We start from the raw sequence: 20,284 nt of genomic DNA, 5'->3' as shown, positions 1-20,284 counted from the left end.
ACAGCAGCATATAGAAGTTGCTTGATAATGCCCATATATGTGCACTTACCTATTGGTCAATTTTGAATCATTGTCCAAATAGCGTGGTGTGATTTATATTGCAGTTCTGTTGCCTCCTTCAACCTATAAACCATTTAAAAAGTAATGCAGCCTTTGTGCAATGCATTGCAAAATAATGCATACCAGGATCTTAAACTACATATGTGGCTTATTAAAAATGATCATATTCAAAAGAGTTCATGATGTAGATTGAATTAATGTTTCCTTGCCCTTTTATGCCTTTATCATTTTTCTCAAAACTTCAATCTTAGCATTTCCCTTTGTTGTTATAAAACCATGGGAACTGATCAAATTCTGCCATACTCTTTTCAAAAGTCTCCTGTCAGTTCACTGTTATGCTTTTTCCCACCTGATCAAATCAACTTACAGAATGTCTTGACTTGTAAAATTCACAGAAAGGATTGGCTCACCTGCTGCTAAAGTGATGAGAACACTAGAGATGGCCATGATCAGAAAGAGTGCTGTTGTTTTAATCTGAGTGAAGTGATCTTTCAGGTCCACAGTATTAAATGCTAAAAGTATGCTGGTTTCTACTTTATTGGCACATAAACTTTAAAAAGAAATATTTCCCAAGTACCTTACGGTTATTCTTAACTATATAATTTTTATTTGGTTCTATTAGATGCAATTAGGGAACAAAAATATAAACACACACAGACCTTCATATGTTTTAACCCCTTTCACTCACTACTTCGAAAGGTGTATCTATTTTAGTTTATGTTTTCTATAATTTCTTGTAGAACAGAAGAAAGGCACACTAATTGATGTGAATTTAAAATAGAAAGAATAAGTCTGACCCAAGCAAGTAAATGATTTACATTTGCTGTGTAAATGCAATTTTTTGCAGTTATGTCTCAATTATTTACGGTACTAAGAGACAGGGATAGCACAAATGAAAGAATCATAGCATCTCAGGGTTAGAAGTGCTTAAAGGTTCTGTAGTTCAATCATTCATAGGATGGTTAATTTAATTCCATAGCCTTCTTCCTGTACCACGTAGACTTGCAGCATGTGCTTGAATATCTTTAGTGATGGCAAAAGGCTAGCTAATTTCACCCTTGAATAATTCCATTAGGTTTTGGCAAAGGACAGATCTTTCTATCCCTCTGTAACTTCTATACCTATTCTTTGATGCTGGGATGCAAGAACCATGCTTTTCAATTCTCTTCTCTCCAGGGCATATGACAGTGCCTAACTGACACATTCAGTGTTTATTGGATAGAACTGAAATGCAGACCTAAAAATAGTGCCTTCCAGGCCATCTTCTCTCCAGTCCTTCTAGAATTCATCTTTAGTTATAACTTTGAACTTCCTTATTACCATGGCGCTTTCTCACTGAAAGAGTTTTATTTTACATCTCTTTTTAATTATGTTGTCCCCAAAATAAAACAGAATATTACAACTTTGTTCTCATAAGTACATAGGATATTATACTGGAAACTCCATCAACCTAGAGACTACTCTTCAAATAATATAGTCCACAATTAAAATGTTCCATGTTGGCAACTACCTCCTACAGAACTATGTTTTCCCAAATTATACTCATAGATTTTTTTAAAGTTTTGACACGAGCACAAAACTTCAGCCTAACATTATTAAGACTGGAAACATCTGGAGACAGTAGGCATCAGATCAGCTCAGGTTTGATCCTGACACTACTTGTTACAGGCTGTGTGATCTTAACAAAGACCTTTTACTTCTCTGAATCTCACTTTTCTCCATTAGTAGGGGATGAAATGTCTGTTATATAGGAATTATAGGAATTATCTTTTGAAGGACAATTGGGAGACTGGTGGTGTCGTTTAGTAAATTAGGAAGCCTGCAGGAGGAGAAGTTCGATAGTAAGTGGAAGCTTAGCATTCGGGTTCTGTTTTTTCAAATGTGTTAAGTTGGAATGCTTATGAGACAATGCAATAGTGATGCCAAGTAGGCAATAGAAAACACATACCGGCAGTTCAGGAGAAAGGTTAGACTGGAGATACAAATTTGGAAGCTCAAATCTATAGGTGTGTTTAAGTGATGACACTTGGTAAATTTCCTAGAGAATGAGACTAAAGAAGGGTGTCTCTTCACCCTCCAATATTAGGAAGAAAGAGCAACAGAGACCAAAAAAAGGGAGAGGTCAATGGAGCAGGAGGAGAACCATAAGAGAGCGATATCCTGGTGGGAAGAGAGAGCTTTGAGGAAAAAAAGATCAATTACCACTGAATTCTTGAATCCTGCTGAGAGGTTGGGTAATCTGAGGATTCACCGATTAGTTCTAATCTCCAGCTCCTAGAATACTATATGATATATTGTAGGCCCTAATTAAGTAGTAAATGTTATTTTAGATCTTGACTCAGTAATCTAAAATATTTGTAATATCTTCCAGCTTCACTACTTTCACCCAATCACAGATTTAAAGCAGAAGTCATGAAACAGCTTTCGAAACTGAAACCAATTAACTAACCAACATTCCTTTAGTACGGCTGCCAAACCAGTTATGATACATGTATGGCATTAATATTCTCTATTTTTTTTTCCTTTTGCTCAAAGGAATAGCATGGAAAAGCTTACCTATTGCCCTGTTGCTGAAATATATGTTACTTGTGATCAATTCTCCAATTTTACAGCCTAAAAAGTTTGTCTAAAAAAGAAATTAGGTTTATTTGATATAATTTTTCCATAGTGAATTCATTCTGGTTCCTGTAACTAACATTTTCCTAATAACACATTTTTAAAACCCATATAAAAATGAAGACATATTCTTTGGTTTGTTTGTGTACTTTTTTCCCTAACCCTCTTTATCTTTTAAAAATTGAAAAATATACTTTTTCATCTTTGGTATATCTTAAGCTGTGTCAATTTTTAAAATTTAATATCAGGAAGGTACTATAAATTCCCCTCCCTGATTAGGAAGTCTGTAAAAGCTGTAAAGGTAGCATTTCCTAGAGAATTATATGAAAGTAAATTGCTGACACAAACTTAAAGATTCAAGAATCTAAATGAATCCCAAATATGATAATGGCAACATAAAACCATGCTAAGACACATCATAATTAAACTGAGGGAAACCAAATTTTAAAAATAAATTCTGAAAGTAGCCAGATTAAAAACAATATATTACATACAAGGAATTACACAAATAACTGCAAATTTCTCATCAGAAATCACAGGGGCTAGTAAACAGTGGAAACAACATATTTTAATGTCAGAAACAAAAACAAACAACCAGACCTCCCAGCCTACCTCCCCCCCAAAAAGAAAACAACAACATACCTTTAGATCCAGAATTCTATATCCAGTGAAAATACCCTTCAGAAATTAAAGTAAAATACATACTCAGATGAAGAAAAACCAAGAGAATTTGTCACCATCAAACATGTTATTTTAAAAAATGCTAGAGGAAGTTTATCAGATTGAGAAGAAATGATATCAAAGGAAAATCTTGGAACTTTATGAATGAAGAAAGAGCAAGAGAAATAATAAATATTTGGGTATATAGAGACATTTTTCTCCTATTATGTTCTTTATAATATATGTGAATCATGAAAGAAACAAATTATAACATTATCTGGGGGGTGGGGGGGAGGTTTAATATATGCAGATGTAACATATATGAAAACTATAACATAAAGAAAAGATAAATGGGCCATATATTGTTTTAAGGTTTCTTCTACATTTTACTTGAAGTGGTAAAATATGAATAAGTAGACTAAAATGCTAGGTATGTATATTATAATCCCCAGAATAACAATTAAAACCTAATACAAAAAGATATATCAAAATATAATAAATGAATTAAATGAATTACTAAACATATTAAATTACCTAAAAGAGGGCAAAAAAGAGAAAACAGAAAAACAAAGATATTTGAAGTAAACAAACAGAAAAAATAATAATAAAAAGTAGACTTAAGTACTACATATCAATAACTACTTTGAATGTTAATACTCTAATGGCATCAATTAAAAGAGATTAACACATAATTAACAATATACAGATGATGTATTATAGAATTGTACATCTGAAACTTATATAATTTTATTAATTAATGTAGCCCCAATAAATTCAATAAAAAAGAAGTAAAATAATATAAAATAAAATGAGGATTATAATGGTAAAAAATAATAAAAGGCAGAGATTGTCAGATTTAACTTAAAAATTAGGTCAAACTATATCATGTTTACAAAAATACACTTTAATTATAATGATGTAGCAAAATTCAAAGTATAGAGAAAGATACCATATAAATACCAATTTAAAAAAAGCTGCACTGGCTATATTAATATTAGGAAATGTAGATTTCAAAATGGGGGAAATTTCCATGGATAAAAAGTTACATTACCCAATGATTATAGAGTCATTTCACTAAGACAGAACAAACCTAAATAGGTATGCATCTACCAACAGAGCGCATAATACATAAAGCAAAAACTGACATCACTAAAGAAAACATAGACGAGTCTATAGTTATACTTAATGACCTAAAGACTACTCTCACAATAAATAATACTACAAGTAAGTCCAATAATCAGCAAGGATATGGGGGATCTGAGAAGTGTTATCAAACAACTTAACCTACTAATCTTTATGAAACACTCTACCCACAAAACAACAGAATATATACTCTTCAGGTGTACTTGGCGTATCAGTAAGATCAACCATATTCTGGACTGTGTTTAGAAGTTAAAACAAACACTTCTTATTTCCCCATCTATCTCTTTGGTGTGTTGCAGGCACATGATGTGTGTAGGGATGAGCATGGTTGCTTAAAGGGGCTGCTCAGGGTTCGGTGACTCATTTGAAACTGGAAAACATCAATCCCAAATTTGCCTCTGAACTATATAAAATATCTAACATATCCTAGTCTACCAATCTTACAGGTGCAAACCAATATTAAAATAGAGGGGCGAAAGCCAGAGTAAAAACCAAAACTTTGGAATTAAAATATGTATCTTTTTAAAGCAAGTATTACTGATAACCAAAGACAAGTAATGTTCCTTCATTAGAGATATCCCTTCTACTAGGAAATGTTGATTGTAATGCAGGTTACTTCAGGTACTTCAAAGTACAATCGCAATCCAGCTATTTAGAAACTGTCCCTTAACCTATGTGGCTTCAAATGAGAGAATTGTATCCTAGTTATCTAGACCATGATTATTACTCTTTCTGACCACCTTGATCCTCTAGTGCAGTGATTTTCAACCCATGTGCCGCAAGAATTTTTCAAACATGCAATACCTGACTATTTAGTCAAGGGCACTGACCTCTTTTCCCTTAGATTGTCAAATAAAAAAGACAACAGCCTACATGACAATCGCTGTACAGTGTGAATGAATCAAAAGTATACCTGTTTTGTGTCAGATTGGCAAAAAATATAATGTACTTTTTGGGGTGCCTCATAATTTCAGTAATTAGTTTATGTGGGCCGTGAGATGAAAAGGGTTGAAAATTGCTGCTCTGGTATATACTCTCTTGTACTGATTCTTTATCATTCAGTACTGCGGGCTGCCATTAACACAGCACCCACTCTTGATTAATAAGTAAAGGAGCTTGAAATGTGTTTTATCATCTTCAGCTTCCTGGTGTTTGTCAAATACTCTTGTTTTACAAGAAGTAGTTTTCTTGTAGGGTTGTGAGTGTGTCTGCATAATTTTTCATCAAGGCAATAACGCAGGATCCTAAATCACAAGCATTCTTTGCAAGTCCCTTAAGTGTAGTGTAATTTGGAACTGGCAATCCATTTCAAATTCGGGAAATTAAAGGGGAAATAGCCAAGCAGAAGTTAGAGGAGCAGGCCTGACTCCCACACCTGCAATTTCAACCAAATGACATAAAATGCCAAGCCATTATTCTTCCAGTTTAGCTTCCTCAGCTTTCATGTTCAAAACCAAATTCATTCTAAAAGTAATCAAATCAAATAAGAACTGGCGGGGGGGGGGGGGGCATGCTAATGAAGCAGCCGCAGGAAACAGTTGCAAGGTTGTGGTGCTTTAACATTCAGGTTATTTTATGGAGCATATTTTAAAATGATTTTCCCAGGTTGTTTTAATTGGAGTATCAGAAATCCTTTCATCTGTTCTGACAATGGAAATGATGATGTGCAGACTGCTCTGTGTTTATACTGTTAGAGGTAGGAACATCCATATTGATGTATCAGCCACTGAGAATTTAAAAGGACAGGAGCGGCTAAAGGCCGATTAGCCATGGAGAACATTAGCTTCCATACTTCTCATACCGAGCCAGACATTACGTCAAGCATGGCAAGCCACTCCAGCATAAAAGTATTAGCGGCCTCCGAGTCTCAGGCTTACCCTTAAGTTATTTCATTAAAATACAAAATCATGTTGACCTAATTTTTTGACAGGTTTCGAAGAGAGCAAAGATTCCCTCTCTCGCTATACCTACCCCCTCTCCTGCTTTGTCCTGCCCTAACTCCGGGGAGTTTGCCAGTTTCCAGTCCTTGCAGAGCACCAGTCCCTTTTATTTTAATCAAGGTAGAAGCTCAGGCTTTGGATGCTTTCTTCCCTCCTCTCCTAACATGTATGCAGGGAGTCTTCTTTGGGCTAAGAACTTCTCTCACTAGCAGTAACACTTCATGTCCTAGGGGGGAGGGAGCTACTCAGCATTCAGTGGAGAAGCCAGAACGCCTGGATGGGCCTCATTATGTAGGCCATATGCAATAAGCCACGGCACCTAACAGCTGCTGGTGGTAGGATTAAGGGGAAAATATTTAATTCGATGCAGGAGCACGTGCACGTGATTTCAGCTGTAGCTCTTACCTGCTCCCTGGGGTGTGTGCTAGATATATGGTATAATGCAGAAATCATTTAATTGTGTCAACACCATGTTAGGATGTTTGTTTAAAGTAAAAAATTAGTTTTTGCAGCCTAAATTGATTAGTTGACAGGCTATTCGACTGTCACAGAGGCTACTGGATACAAAGAAGAAATTGGCTTGGTTAATCTGAGCAAAGGGGAACAAGTCCTTTGAGATCAGGGGAAATACAAGCGATGTAAATTCGGATTGGTCTTTGTGTTCTGTAAATCAATAAAACAACAGGGAAGTGTGAAGAATCGGCTAGATCATCTATCAAACTGGTTTTTATTGTGTTTCTATTTCTATCCCTAGTAAACATGCGCCTTCAGTTTCCCGTGAATAAAAGCATTCGACAAAGGAATAAAAATGGACTGGAGTTCACTATAGATGCAGTGCCAATGCCGGAGGGGTGGGGGGGGAAGGGGAGGGCATTAAGATAATCAAAAAGGCTGCTTTCTGAAATCTCAAAGTTGGATCATTCTAAAATTCTCAGGTGACAGGTGGTGAAAGTGGAGATAGATGTTATATATCCACTGCACTGAGGACTGCACCTTATGCAGAATACTAATCAGGATTTTTTTAAAGCAACTGCATTGTCTCAACAATCTGAAAAAAAAAATAGAGGCGCACACATGCACACACACCAAAGAAATCAGTTAAGAAGGCTTTATGCTGCAACCAAGAATTCTCCCCACCAATCACTTTCAATCACAGAGGAAATAAATAATGTGCTAAAAAAAGGAACACGAATTCTGTGGCCCAGGGAAAGGGTCCTGCTCTTTTAATATAGTCTTCTTCTGCGTGAGGCCCTTTTTAAAAGCAAGTGTTTTCACCTGATTGCTTTAATCAAGGGAATCCTTTTATCTGTGGGCAGTTTGCATTGCCCTGTGTGCTGCCTTTTGGTGCATACAGAATCTCATTCGAAGACCACCTACCCAAGCCCACAGTGCACTGAGGTACTGCAGAGAAGGAGGAAGGGAGAGACAATGCAGGTTTCAGAACTCAGGAATAGCACGTTACATTGCAGCAGTCCAGGCGAGCGCGGCAGAGCAGTACAAATCTCCCCTTCCGCGTGTGTGAAAGATGGGGGTGTCTTTGTGGCATTATCTTCCCAGGTGCCCCAGATGGCACGGTGTACTTCTAATGGAAAACCATTCATCTGGTCCTGGGATTGTACGTGTTGTACATCACGATGGTTCATGGAGGAAACGAGCTCAGACAGCTTAAGCAGAAGGCGCAGAGCCTGTGGCTGTGAAGGCATAATGGAAGAGGCACAAAGGGCAGGCGAATGAGGCAGAGGTGGGCAAGGGGGGAAGAAGGCTGTTATTTCTGTGTAATTCCACAGGATCCACTCCTGCTTGGGTTGCCGGTGAGGGAAAAAAAAAAAAAAAATTCAATTTGAAGGTGGTTCAGGGTAAATGAACCAGAGAATTGAGCTACTGGAATGTAATTAGGGACCCCCCCCTCCACCCCCAAATGACTGGTACCTGCCCAGTAGAAAAGTCAAAGGACTACACCAGCCAAAAGAGGGAAGGGAAGTTGGCAGAATAAGCAACCCAGAAGAGGAAGGTTTGCGAATCTTCCAGATTCTAACTCTGAAACTCTTAGAGGTGATTTTTTTATAATGTTAATGTCATAGGCGTAGAAGACTGAAAAGCAGAAAATATGGCCAAGGAATATGTAAGTGTAGGATCTTGAGCTTGGAAAGGCCAGCAGCATCTCCACTCCCTCTGGGGTAACATGCGACTCCTAGTATTCCCTTCTTCTGGGAGCCCTCTCCCTACTGCAGCCCCATGGGGAGATGGTAAGTGCCCTTGGAGACTGTGACTGGAGTGATGGAAGGAGGGGACTGTGCAGCAAAACTGGCCCCCTAAGCTTGCCCCTTGTCACCTGGTATCACACGGTTCATTGCCACCTTCTTAGAGCTGCTTCCTCATAGGCAACCTATTTAGGGTTTCATGCCTTTCTCCTTGAGGAGAAATGGGGCGGGTTATCAGAATGTGGTCTGGGGAAAACAGAACTGGACTTGGAGACCAGACATCCAATGCAGTCCTGACACTCTCACTGTGTAACTTGGGGAAATGATTTTGAGTGTCATTTTAAGCTTATTTGTAGAATGAGTCAGATTAGAAAGTCTTTAAGCTCTATTATAGCTTCTAAATCTGAGGATTTCCCCCCCACCCCTGAAGGGGTACCTTTTTATAGTGTTTTCTCAGTTCACTATAGACCTACTTTGATACAAAAGACTTGGGATTACTCCCCAGAACAATAAAAGACCCAGCAGCTGCTGTCACCTTTGAAACGGATTTCCTCCTGGCTCTTACTTCAAACCTTTATTCACATACAACAAATCAAAATCTACATAAAAGGCAAACTGTACTTTTATTTACTGTATGATTATCGCCATTGCAACTGCCGATTTCTCCCTAAAGCCTTGTAATAACTACAGTTGCCTAGATTCCATGCATATCCCTGAGGGCAGAAGAGAGCCAATAAATCCAAAGGAAATAAGTGAAATGGAATATGTTGCCCTTTTATGCTTCAGCCAGAAAAGTAAAATTTATACTTCAAGATGTCAATTAAATGAGCAGCTACAGTTTGCCCCCACTGAATAAAGAAGGCTCTTAAACTGAACATTGTACAGAAAACACAACAGAAAAACAAACACATTAACACACACAAAAAAAAGATAGTAGCTAATCTTGGCATACTTGAATAGAAAAAAAAATTAACTGCCTATCCCTTGATATGGGATTGCTGTATTATGCTCACCCAGTCTGGTTCCCCAGTCACGTACATAGCACATTTCAGACTGGTTTTCTACCACCGTCAGTGGGGGTGAGCTCAGGGAATTCAAGTTTATTTTATTACCAGTCTAAGCAAAACATATTTATGCAGAGAAACTTTTATCAGGAAAATGTATGATCCACTTCCCAAACAAATAAAAAAATTCGAAGTTCCCATTCTTTGGATAAATAATTGAGAGTTTCTTATATAAAATATTATGTGCTGACAATTTGGGAGATAGTGTGACTTTTTTAAAGTTGGGATTTTTTTTATGTAATTTAAAATAACCAATGGGGGTGTGTGGGGGAGAGTCACTAATGGTTCACTAAAAATGAAGGTTCTGGAAGATGGTAACTGACACATACTATTATTCCCCATCCTATTAACTAATAAGTTAGTTTCTCCTTTCATGTAACTCCTGCAGTTAATAAAGTGGCTCATTTAGCTGTCACCAGAACAATGTAAGTGAAAGGACTGTATGTAGAGAACAGGGTAGCAGCACGTACAAGACTCAAGAGCACAACCTATGTCAATCCCACCCCATCTGAGAGCAGAGAGCAGATCAAAGCTGCCACTGGGGTGTTCCTTGTAGGTTTACTTTTTACCAATGCAGACAGATTTTTTTTTCCTCAAAAACCTCTCTTGTACTCATTCTAGCACCAGGCTAGCAGTTATCCAGAACCAGGGCAAAGCCTGTAGCTTTTCTGTCTATATACCCCCGCCTTTTCCATCCCTACCCTATGCCTCAAGCCCCCTAGAAATAGAAAAGAAAGAGAAAATAAATCTAGAACTGTATCTTCATAAATCCCAAAATACAGTTTGTCTTATTTTGAAGTCACAGGATGCTGCAATTATTTGTATGTACCGGACTGTATCAGCTCTTCAGAGATTGTTGGTGAGAAAGGGATTGCTCACTTACAAAGTGGTCATCCAACCCAATTAGCTTACTCATTTGACCTTAACCAACACCATTCAGTAATTTGAATCATGAAGCAGCCTGATTGGATTGAGCATTTACAAATTGATCGTCTTCCCTGTGATTAACTTTAATGATGACATAAATAACAAATGTGATGCAAAAATGGATAAACTGGTGACTCGTTGAAGAATTCTTGTTTTTCAGGATGACCAAAGATCACTCTGAGTAATAAATCCAATTGGAATATGTATTGAGCATTTCTAAGTCAAGATATTGTTTGAGACAGTGAGGAAGCACAAAGATGATTCAGACCTAGTTCCTGGCCTCAAGTTTTTTATCTTCAGAGGAAGACAAGTATGTAAACAGGTATTGTACTGCAAAGAACAATACAACGAGCTAAACAAAGCTGCAATAGTAAGTGATGAGAGCAATTAATTTTGAGAAGAACAAGTCAAAAAAGCCTTAGGCTCGGCCTTGGAGGGTAAGAAAAACAATTAAAGGCAGCAAAAAAAGAAATGCCTTCAGGGCCAGCCAGGTAACAGAAATATGAGGAGCACACATGGGCCAGAGCCTGCAGCAACTATACCATCAATATCCCATGGAAAGAATTTCAAAGTCAATTTTTAAAATATTCCTTGGCAAACCAAAGTACAGCTGTGGGTTGAATTTGTTCTTCCTTGGTCACATGCAGTTCATTGAGACAGACACAGGAGATCAGAAAGCATCCCAGGACAAAGACGCAGAACAAGGAAAGCGCCAGAGACTTGTCTGCCCACTAACTGCCATCCCTCCTCTCAGCCCACTTTCCATCTTAATCCTGTGACCTCTGGGATTGATATCAGAGGTGTTTGGAAGAACTGACCTTCCACACTGGGACTCATCATTCAAATTTCTTTCCTATTTGTTCTGGCCTCTCTCCTCTTGGGATGATAACAGAACTTCATCCTAAAACTATTCCCCCTCAAGGTAGAGCCCAGATTTTAGAACGGAATTCTAATGTGCTCTTAATACTCAGAACCCTAGGTTTGTAATCAGCTGGTCATTCAGTCCAGACCACCCACTTACACAGACACTTCAGATTAGCCTCCTGCTTTCTCCTTTTCTGTCCTTCACCTAGTGCCTGAGGCTCTGCCCAAGCCCCAGACTAATGAAGTGAATGCTGCCACCTGCCGGTAGATTTCCCTGCTGCTGACTACCTGAAAATTTCCATCTCCAAATACTGTTGCTAAGCTTCACTAGACATCAGGAGACCCATATCCTCGGGACTTCTTGACTGGACTACCCCCCATTTGTTTCTTGGCATAGACTTAGCTGACAGAATCCTGTCCATCACACTCAGCACCTACAAGTCCCTCCCATCAGAGCTGCACCAACCCTGCTGGGGACTTCCAGCACTAGGACTCTGTCCTTTCCTTTTGAGATCTCTCCGTCTCTTTTTCACAGAGCCATGCTGAAGTGTTCTCTAGGTATGACAAAACTTGAACGATTCAGAATACCAAGCAGACAATTCATTCAACAAATATGAATTGCATCCTGCCATGAACCAGGCCCTGTTCCAGGCTTTGGGGATATAATCATGAACAAAACAGACACGAAGCCCTGCCTTTATAGAGCTCACATTTCCATGGGAGACACAGACAACAAATAAGATAAATAAGTAAAATAGAGAGTGTATTAGGTAGTGGTAAGTGCTAAGGAGACAGCTGCAAGCAGAGAAGGAAGGCCAGGGATACCCCTCTGACAAGGTGAAGTTTGAATAAAAACCTGAAAGACACAAGAGAAAGTTCCCAGCGGCTTTCCTTAGAAAAAACCATTATAGGCGAGGAAACAGCAAGCAAAAAGGCCCCAAGGTTGGACTGTCCTGACCATATCTCATGACCTCTCTGAAGGCCAGGGTGTGGTAGCAGAGGAAACTAAGGGGTCATGTAGGAATAGGAACATACAGATCATTAAAAGGACTGGAGCTTCCCTCTGAAATAAGAAATCAGAGCCACACAGAGGAGTAACAGGGCCTGAATTAATGTCTCCACACAGCAGGAGGCCGGGTAGGAGGCAGCTGTGGTGATCCAGGTCCAAGATGAGGGTGGCTTAGACCAGGTGGGCACTAGATTGATGTAGTCACTGCAAAGGACACCTGAAGGGAAGTAGGAAGAGAGGTCATGGGAAATCTAGATGAAGGAGGCCTTGGATGATATGCTAACAGTTTAAACTTAATTTTCTGAAGAGTCGAAAGAAACTGCAGTTTATGTATTTTTAGAAAAATAGAATTTCAATATTTTTGTAAAAATAACTCTAGCAGAAATATTGAAGGCAGTTTGAAGAGAAGAAAGAGAAGAGAAATGCCAGCAGACTCTTGTATTAGAGAAGGCAAAAGACAACACAGGGCTCAGCCAGGAGAGAAGCAGTGTAAGAGTAAGACTTGGCAACAGTAGGTGCGAGATCTTAGATGAGCAAGTAGGTTGTAATGATCTTCCTCTTCCCAGGCCCACCATAGTGCCTGGAGCACAGACACAGTCAATAAATGCATTCACTCATTCATTCAAAATTATTTATTGAATAGCTTTAAAAATCAAAATAGATTGATCTTTTAGTTTCTTAGAGTTACCATAGCAAGTTGTCATAAACTTAGAGGTGTGAAAAACACAGGAATTTATTATCTCACAGTTATGAAGGCCAGACATCTGAAATCATAGTATTAGCAGAGCCATATTCCCTCTGGAGACTCTAGGTCTGATTGTAAAGGTCTGTTTCAAGAACCTTTCCTTAATTTTTCAGATTCTGGTAGCTAGTTACATTCCTGGGCTTGTGGTAGCATAACTCCAATCTTTGCCTCCATCTTCATATGATTTATCTCTCAGTGTCTTTGTTTCCATCATTAAGTTTATGTCCCACCATAATCCAGGATGATAACTGGAATCCAAGATGGTATCAGATCCTTACATTAATTACATATGTAAGGCCTTATTTCCAAGAAGGTCACATTCACAGGTACCGGGAGTTAGGACTTGGACATATATTTTTGGGTCCATTATTCAGTGCACTACATATCCTATGTAATAAAAGCATAGTATGCAAATTGTCCCCTGGACCAGAGTTCTTCCAAGAGTTTAACCAGGGGGCAGGCCAGCCCGGGGAAGGTGGCTGGGGAAGGGAAGGAGGCCCTGGCCAGTAGAGGTGGCAGGCTGCCAGGAGATGGGAAGGAGTACCTGGCCAGCAGCCAGCAGCAGCTAGGGACCCTACCAGTGCATGAATTTCATGCATTGGGTCTCTAGTAGATTTAATAAAGGTATAATTCTAGGGTTAAACTTCCCATTTTATACCCCACTTATGCCACTTAATATCAGTGTTTCTTTGGGTAAATTATGTATCTCCTTTGGGCCTCAGTTTCCCCATCTGTAAAATGGGGTTAATAATAATATATATTTCATAGAGCTATTATGAGGCATACATAATCCAGCCTATATAAAGTGCCTGGCCCATAGAAAATAACTTAGCAAATGTTTACTATAAAATAGTAATACACACAGCCAAAGTTCCAGAGGAACAGAGACACAGCACATATATTGTTTCCACAAGGCACTTGCAGTCTAATGAGGAAGGAAAATTAGCAAAGACATTACCTTAAGTAGGGTGATAGGTGCCATGTTGGAGTCAGAAAAAAATGAGTTGAGGCACATCTTGAGGAATGTGTCAAGGTTAATCAGATGCAGAAAGAGGCTGGAGGTGTGAGGGAGGAGTGATATGATGAAAATGTGGGTTTCAGGCTGAGGTAGCAACATTCGCAAAAATGTGGAGACAGTAGAAATACAAGTATTGTCCATTTAGGAAACTACAAATATTTGAGTTGTATCCAGAAGGAAGGATACGGAGAGAAAATATGCAGAGACAACGGTGGAGAAAAGAAACAAAAGTCAGACCATGATGCTCCCTGTGTGTCATGCTAAGCAGTTGAAATCTATCCTGGAAGCAGTGGAGAGCCACAAAGCATAGAAGTAAAGAGTGACATGGAGAGAATGTGCTCACATTTCAGAGCAGTCTCGCCAGCTAATGAAGATCAGTGGCCTCCAAACCTTCTTATTATGGACCACATTAGTGAAAACTGGGGGCATGCCCCACAACTTGCATATAAATTTATTAGTATATTCATTTATATATCCATAAATGACTTTACTAACAATATATCCATGTAAAACAAAAAATCTTTAAAAATAATGATATACAGTTAACTTAGTCATAATTATAAATATTAGCTAGTTTAAAAAACTTTTTGCATCCATTTAAAAATTATCACTAATAATAATATTTTAAGTAAAAAGTATGAAATTAAGCACTTTTGTAATTCGAAAATATTAGTAGATATTTTTGGGAGAGAGCAATTTAAAGGTCTGATTCAATATTCACTCTATTTGTATATCAGTTAATTTTACGATGGACGGTTCTCTTAGTTGAAAAAGACACCTCAAAAAAACACATGGAAACATGACAGAAGCCACCTTTGGCTGTGATTACTGAATAGTGACATTCACTTTTTAATTCCAACCACCAATTTCATATTTGTGAAATTGAGCTTATAACTTTCCATATTCTTTTATGTACTCAGTTTGTACTTGAAAACTATTTGGAGAATATGGCAGTTGTATATTTTTAACACAGGTGTTTATTACACTTACACACAAATCTGTTTCTTTGGAAGATTTTCAGAATTAGAACAAAATTCCATCTCTAAAATATTGCCTCAGTGTAGCTGAGTGTAACTCAGTGGTTGAGTTTCAACCCATGGACCAGGAGGTCACGATTCAATTCCCGGTCAGGGCATATGTCTGGTTGTGGGCTTGATTTCCAGTAGTGGGCATACAAGGGGCAGTTAGTTGATCGATGATTCTCTCTCATCAGTAATGTTTTTATTTCTCTCTCCCTCTCCCTTCTTCTCTTTGAAATCAATTTTAAAAAATATATTTAAATGAACAGATATTATATGTGGTACACATATTGCTTTATATGTATTACATATTTAATACTTAAATATCTAATACTTAAATATATATTACATATTAGTATATTACATATAAATACAGTATATCATATTAAAAGATTATTATATAAATACTAGGGGCCCGGTGCACGAAATTCGTGCACTGGGTGTATGTGGGGGGGAGTGTCCCTCAGCCCAGCCTGCCCCCTCTCATATACTGGGAGCCCTCAGGCGTTGACCCCCATCACCCTGATCGGCCCCTTGCCCAGGCCTGACGCCTCCGCCAGAGGTGTCAGGCTTGGACAGGGGACCCCCATCTCCCCCTGATCACTGGCTCTGGCCCCCGCCCAGGCCTGAGGCCTCTGGCCCAGGAATCATGCCTGGGCAGGGGACCCCCATCTCCCTCTGATCGCTTGCCCCACCCCTCGCCCAAGCCTGACGCCTCTGACCCAGGCTTCAGGCCTGGGCAAGGGGACCATCATATCCCCCCAATCCCCGGCTCAGCCCCCTGCCCAGGTCTGATGCCTCGGCCAGAGGAGTTGACCCTCATCACCCTCCGGTCACCAATCACCGGATCGGCCCCTTGACCAGGCCTGAGGCCTCCGGCAGAGGTGTCAGGCCTGGGCAGGGACCCCCAGCTCCCCGCGGTTGCAGGCTCTGCCCCTGCCCCTGCGGGATGCCTCTGGCTGAGGCATCCGGCCCGGGCAGCGGGGACCCACAGCTGCAGCGGCCCCGCGATCATGGGCTTTGCTTTAGGCCCAGGCAAGGGACCCCTAGCTCCCGGGACTGCCAGCTTCGACCGTGCCCAGCTCCCATCGCTGGCTCCACCCCTACTTCCTGCTATCACTGGCCAGGGTGGAAAAGGCGCCTGATTCTCCGATCATGGCTGGGGGGCAGGGCAAAGGCGGCCCCAGGGCCGCCTTTGCCCTGCCCCCCAGCTCTTAGCTCCCCCCTGGGTTTCCGATCACTGTCAGTGGCAGGGGGCTTCTTCCTGCTTTCCCTTTCGCCTCCCTGCATTGTGCCTACATATGCAAATTAACTGCCATCTTGTTGGCAGTTAACTGCCAATCTTAGTTGGCAGTTAACTGCCAATCATAGTTGGCAGTTAACTGCCAATCATAGTTGGCAGTTAATTTGCATATAGCCCTGATTAACCAATGAAAAGGGTATCGTCGTACGCCAATTACCATTTTTCTCTTTTATTAGATAGGATGTTACATATGTTTATATAAATATAAAATATGACTAAAACAAATGAAAAATTAATATTCAGAGTATTCTTTCCATAGCATCAGTTTCTTTCAAAAGTTCTTTCATTTCTTACTGTTTGTTATTATGTCACCTTTAATATGAAATGACATATGAAATCTGTTTCTTTTTTTAAAAAAATATCTGCTGGGTAATAAATTACTGACATATATTTTCATAGATGATTGCCAATGTAGTATATTTCTCTCTTTGTAACAGAACATTGCCTAACATATTTAAGTTAGACAGTACTTAAGTATTTGCTTTAAGATAAGGAGTGAACTTTGGTTCAAAATATTTTTATGGTCATCAACAAAGAATTATAAAGAATTACCTTGTTAAGACAATATCCATTAGTCTAAGAGGGAAAATGCAAATGTGTAACCTCGTGCTAAATGCAAAGTCTTTTTTGTTGTAATTCTCTTGTCTTGAGGACCAGGAACAATAAAATATATTTTAAATACTCCCCATTCTAAATTGAGGTGCTAGCTAGCTCACCTATAAAACACGTGCTAGGAGGTTTGAAATGAAACTAACTCTGTAATTATTAGTTCATTACCTACAATTGGACTATATAATAGAAGATATGAAGTTTTAGAGGGAGGATAAAAGGCTGGTGAAAGGGATGTCTGTGGGGACCCTGGACGGCACTGTTCAATGGTTAGAGCATAGGCCTGAGCACTGAAGGGTTACAGATTCAATTCCCAGTAAAGGGCACTCATGTACCTGGATTGTGGGTTCAATCCCTGCTCTGGTCGGGGTGTGTGTGGGAGGCAACCAATCGACATGTCTCTCTCACATTGATATTTCTCTCTCCTCTGTATCTCTCCTCTTCCTTCTCTCTTTTCCACTCTCTCTAAAAAAAGCAATGGAAAACATATCCTTTGGTGAGGATTAACAACAACAACAAAAAAGGGTCTGTAGGAAGAATTGTCAGTGTTTCATGAGGCCCTGTCCCCCCATAGGCAAGATAAAGAGGGTGCTCTTAAGCCAAGTGAAGGATATTTTAAGAGAATTACTGGACACTTAGAGGAACTCAGGTCTTTGAGGATCACAGAAACTCATATTCGCACATTCCAGGTAGTCTGGTGTCAGAGCAAAGAGAGGTGGCTGCTTTGGGAAAGGCTCTCATCCTGACCTGCTAAGCTAAGGAATGGTGAACTTCCCAAGGGTCAGACTGGGTCATCTTGAGAGAATAATGGCCCTCCTGGGCACCCAACTCAGAGGGACCATGGGAAGTGGAAGAGAAAATTAGTGAAGACGGATAAGGAAGGGAGACATTTTATATTAGATGATGACAGCTTGGAGATTATTAGAATGAATTGGAAATTTTATTACCTGATAACGAACACACTAAGGGACCTGCCCCAAATTGCCTTCCTGAGTAAGGAAAACAAGCCACAGCAGATTTGCAAGGACAGTTACATCAGAGAAGTCTATTCACCGCAACTGGGTGCACAGGGAACATCAGAATCAATGCACTATGACAACCAGCCTGGTAAAATGTCTGTTTCTTGAAATTAAAAGTCCTGGATATTTATTGAGTAGCTACTCAATAAATGCTTATTATTTGATTGAGGACCATAAGTACTTCAATGATCTTTATTCATGTAGTGTGTTGCTGGCAGAATCTACAACTCAAACTTTTATTGAATACACTGGATCACATAGCTTCTGTCCTTTATGGCTCATTTTCCATTGGAGAAAACTTGTTTTCCTCAGCACAGACCAAGTAATGAGGGCCATAAACTTGCTCTTTATAAAGCATTTAGAGTAAAATAATTTAGTTCCTGAGTTTGTACATTTCCCCCTACAGAACCAAGTTTTCTTTGGTAGGTTGTTCAACTAAATAATGTTGTAATGAATAATGAATAACAGCAATCTACTGCATACAAGTAGATTTTCTCAGACAGTTGCATATGGTAGGAAAGTGTTTTCAGAAAGAGTAGGCCTGGGGAATATTCAGACTGTTCAATAATTCAAGAGCAGAAAGATTGAAACTTTCTTTTGATTCGATATTGTTTGGAGGCTAGTGTGGCTGGACAGGGAATGGATATGAACTTTTAAAGAACTGGAAATTGTATTTAGATGGAACAGTCTACAAGCATAAATCATAACTTAATATTTTGCCTAAGTTAAATAAAAATAATTCTCATTTAAATTCCACTCTTCCTTCAGGACCCAGCATAAGCCCCTCTTCCTCTGAGAGGCTCTCCGGCCTTGGTCACAATGCAGTGGTCCCCGTCTGGGCAGTGCCCACCCACCTCATCTATACCACACAGGTGGCACTTTGTGGCTTTATCTTGAATTGCTGGTTTCTGTTCATCTACTAAGAATACTGTTTCTCCTACTTCTTTTGTTTGTTTGGGTATATTTTAGCAGTAAAGACTATTCACATATTTCTCTCTAGTACCTAAAACCCTACTATGTATTTGAATAAATCTAGAGTTGGTTTTTTTATTCAATTCTCCCCCAACTCTTTTCGTTAGTGTTGTCTTTGGGTGGGTATTTTGGACTTGCACAGAGACGATGACAAAGGCACTGAAAGGGAGGAGGGAGAGAACTCCATGTGTCCATGTATAAACAAGGTGGTTGAAAGCCTCAGGTGTGAGCAAATATGGCTCCACCAGTCAATAGCCAAATGGGATCTTCTAGCAATTTTCTAAATGTGCCACCTACTTAAAACAAGTTGGCAAACCTAATTAATGCCTACCTAAACATCACAAAAAGCTTGCAGATAGAAAGTGGAAATTTATAGAAAAAATATTCTGAGATGAAAATAAAATATATAAAAAAATTCAAGAGGAACCAAGATGATGGCATAGGTAAACACCGGAGATTGCTGCCTCGCACAACCACTTCAAAAATACAACTAAAAGACAGAACGGACATCACCCAGAACCACAGGAAGGCTGGCTGAGGGGAAATTCTTCAACTAGAAGGAAAGAGAACAGCATACCGAGACTCAGAGGAGGCGCAGTGTGGAAAATACAAAGGTGCAGAGGTGCGCAGAACAGGCTGGTGGCTGAGGGTGCAGTTGTCTGTTTCAATCGGGAGGGAGTCTCAGGCTCTGAGCTCCAGTTCTGGGCGAGTCTCTAGGAACCCAGACTCAAACAGGAGAAGCGGGACTGTCTGGTATTGGTCAGAACTCGAGGGCAGCTTTCTCTCCGAGGTTTGCAGCGGTTGCTGGGACTCTGAGAGGCAGAGCCTCTGGGGACAGGACTGAGAGCAGCCATAACTCCTCCCTCTGCCCACCCTGTTGATCCCGTGCAACTCACCCAGCCCAAGCCCTGCACAGAGCCATTTGCCGGATAGCCTCAGGCAAAGGCTAGATTAGCACCTCCCTAGAGGACAAACGTTCTCCCACGGCAGACACAGCTGATTCTCACAGCCAGTTGGCCTGGAGGTCAAATCACCCCCAGTATTACCTACAACAATCAAGGCTTAACTACAACAAGACTGCATACAAAGACCACTAGGGGGTGAACCAAGAAAGC

The sequence above is a fragment of the Myotis daubentonii genome, chromosome 1 (assembly GCF_963259705.1).
Source record: "Myotis daubentonii chromosome 1, mMyoDau2.1, whole genome shotgun sequence".
In the NCBI taxonomy this organism is placed as follows: domain Eukaryota; kingdom Metazoa; phylum Chordata; class Mammalia; order Chiroptera; family Vespertilionidae; genus Myotis; species Myotis daubentonii.
This window is presented reverse-complemented; position numbering follows the sequence as displayed.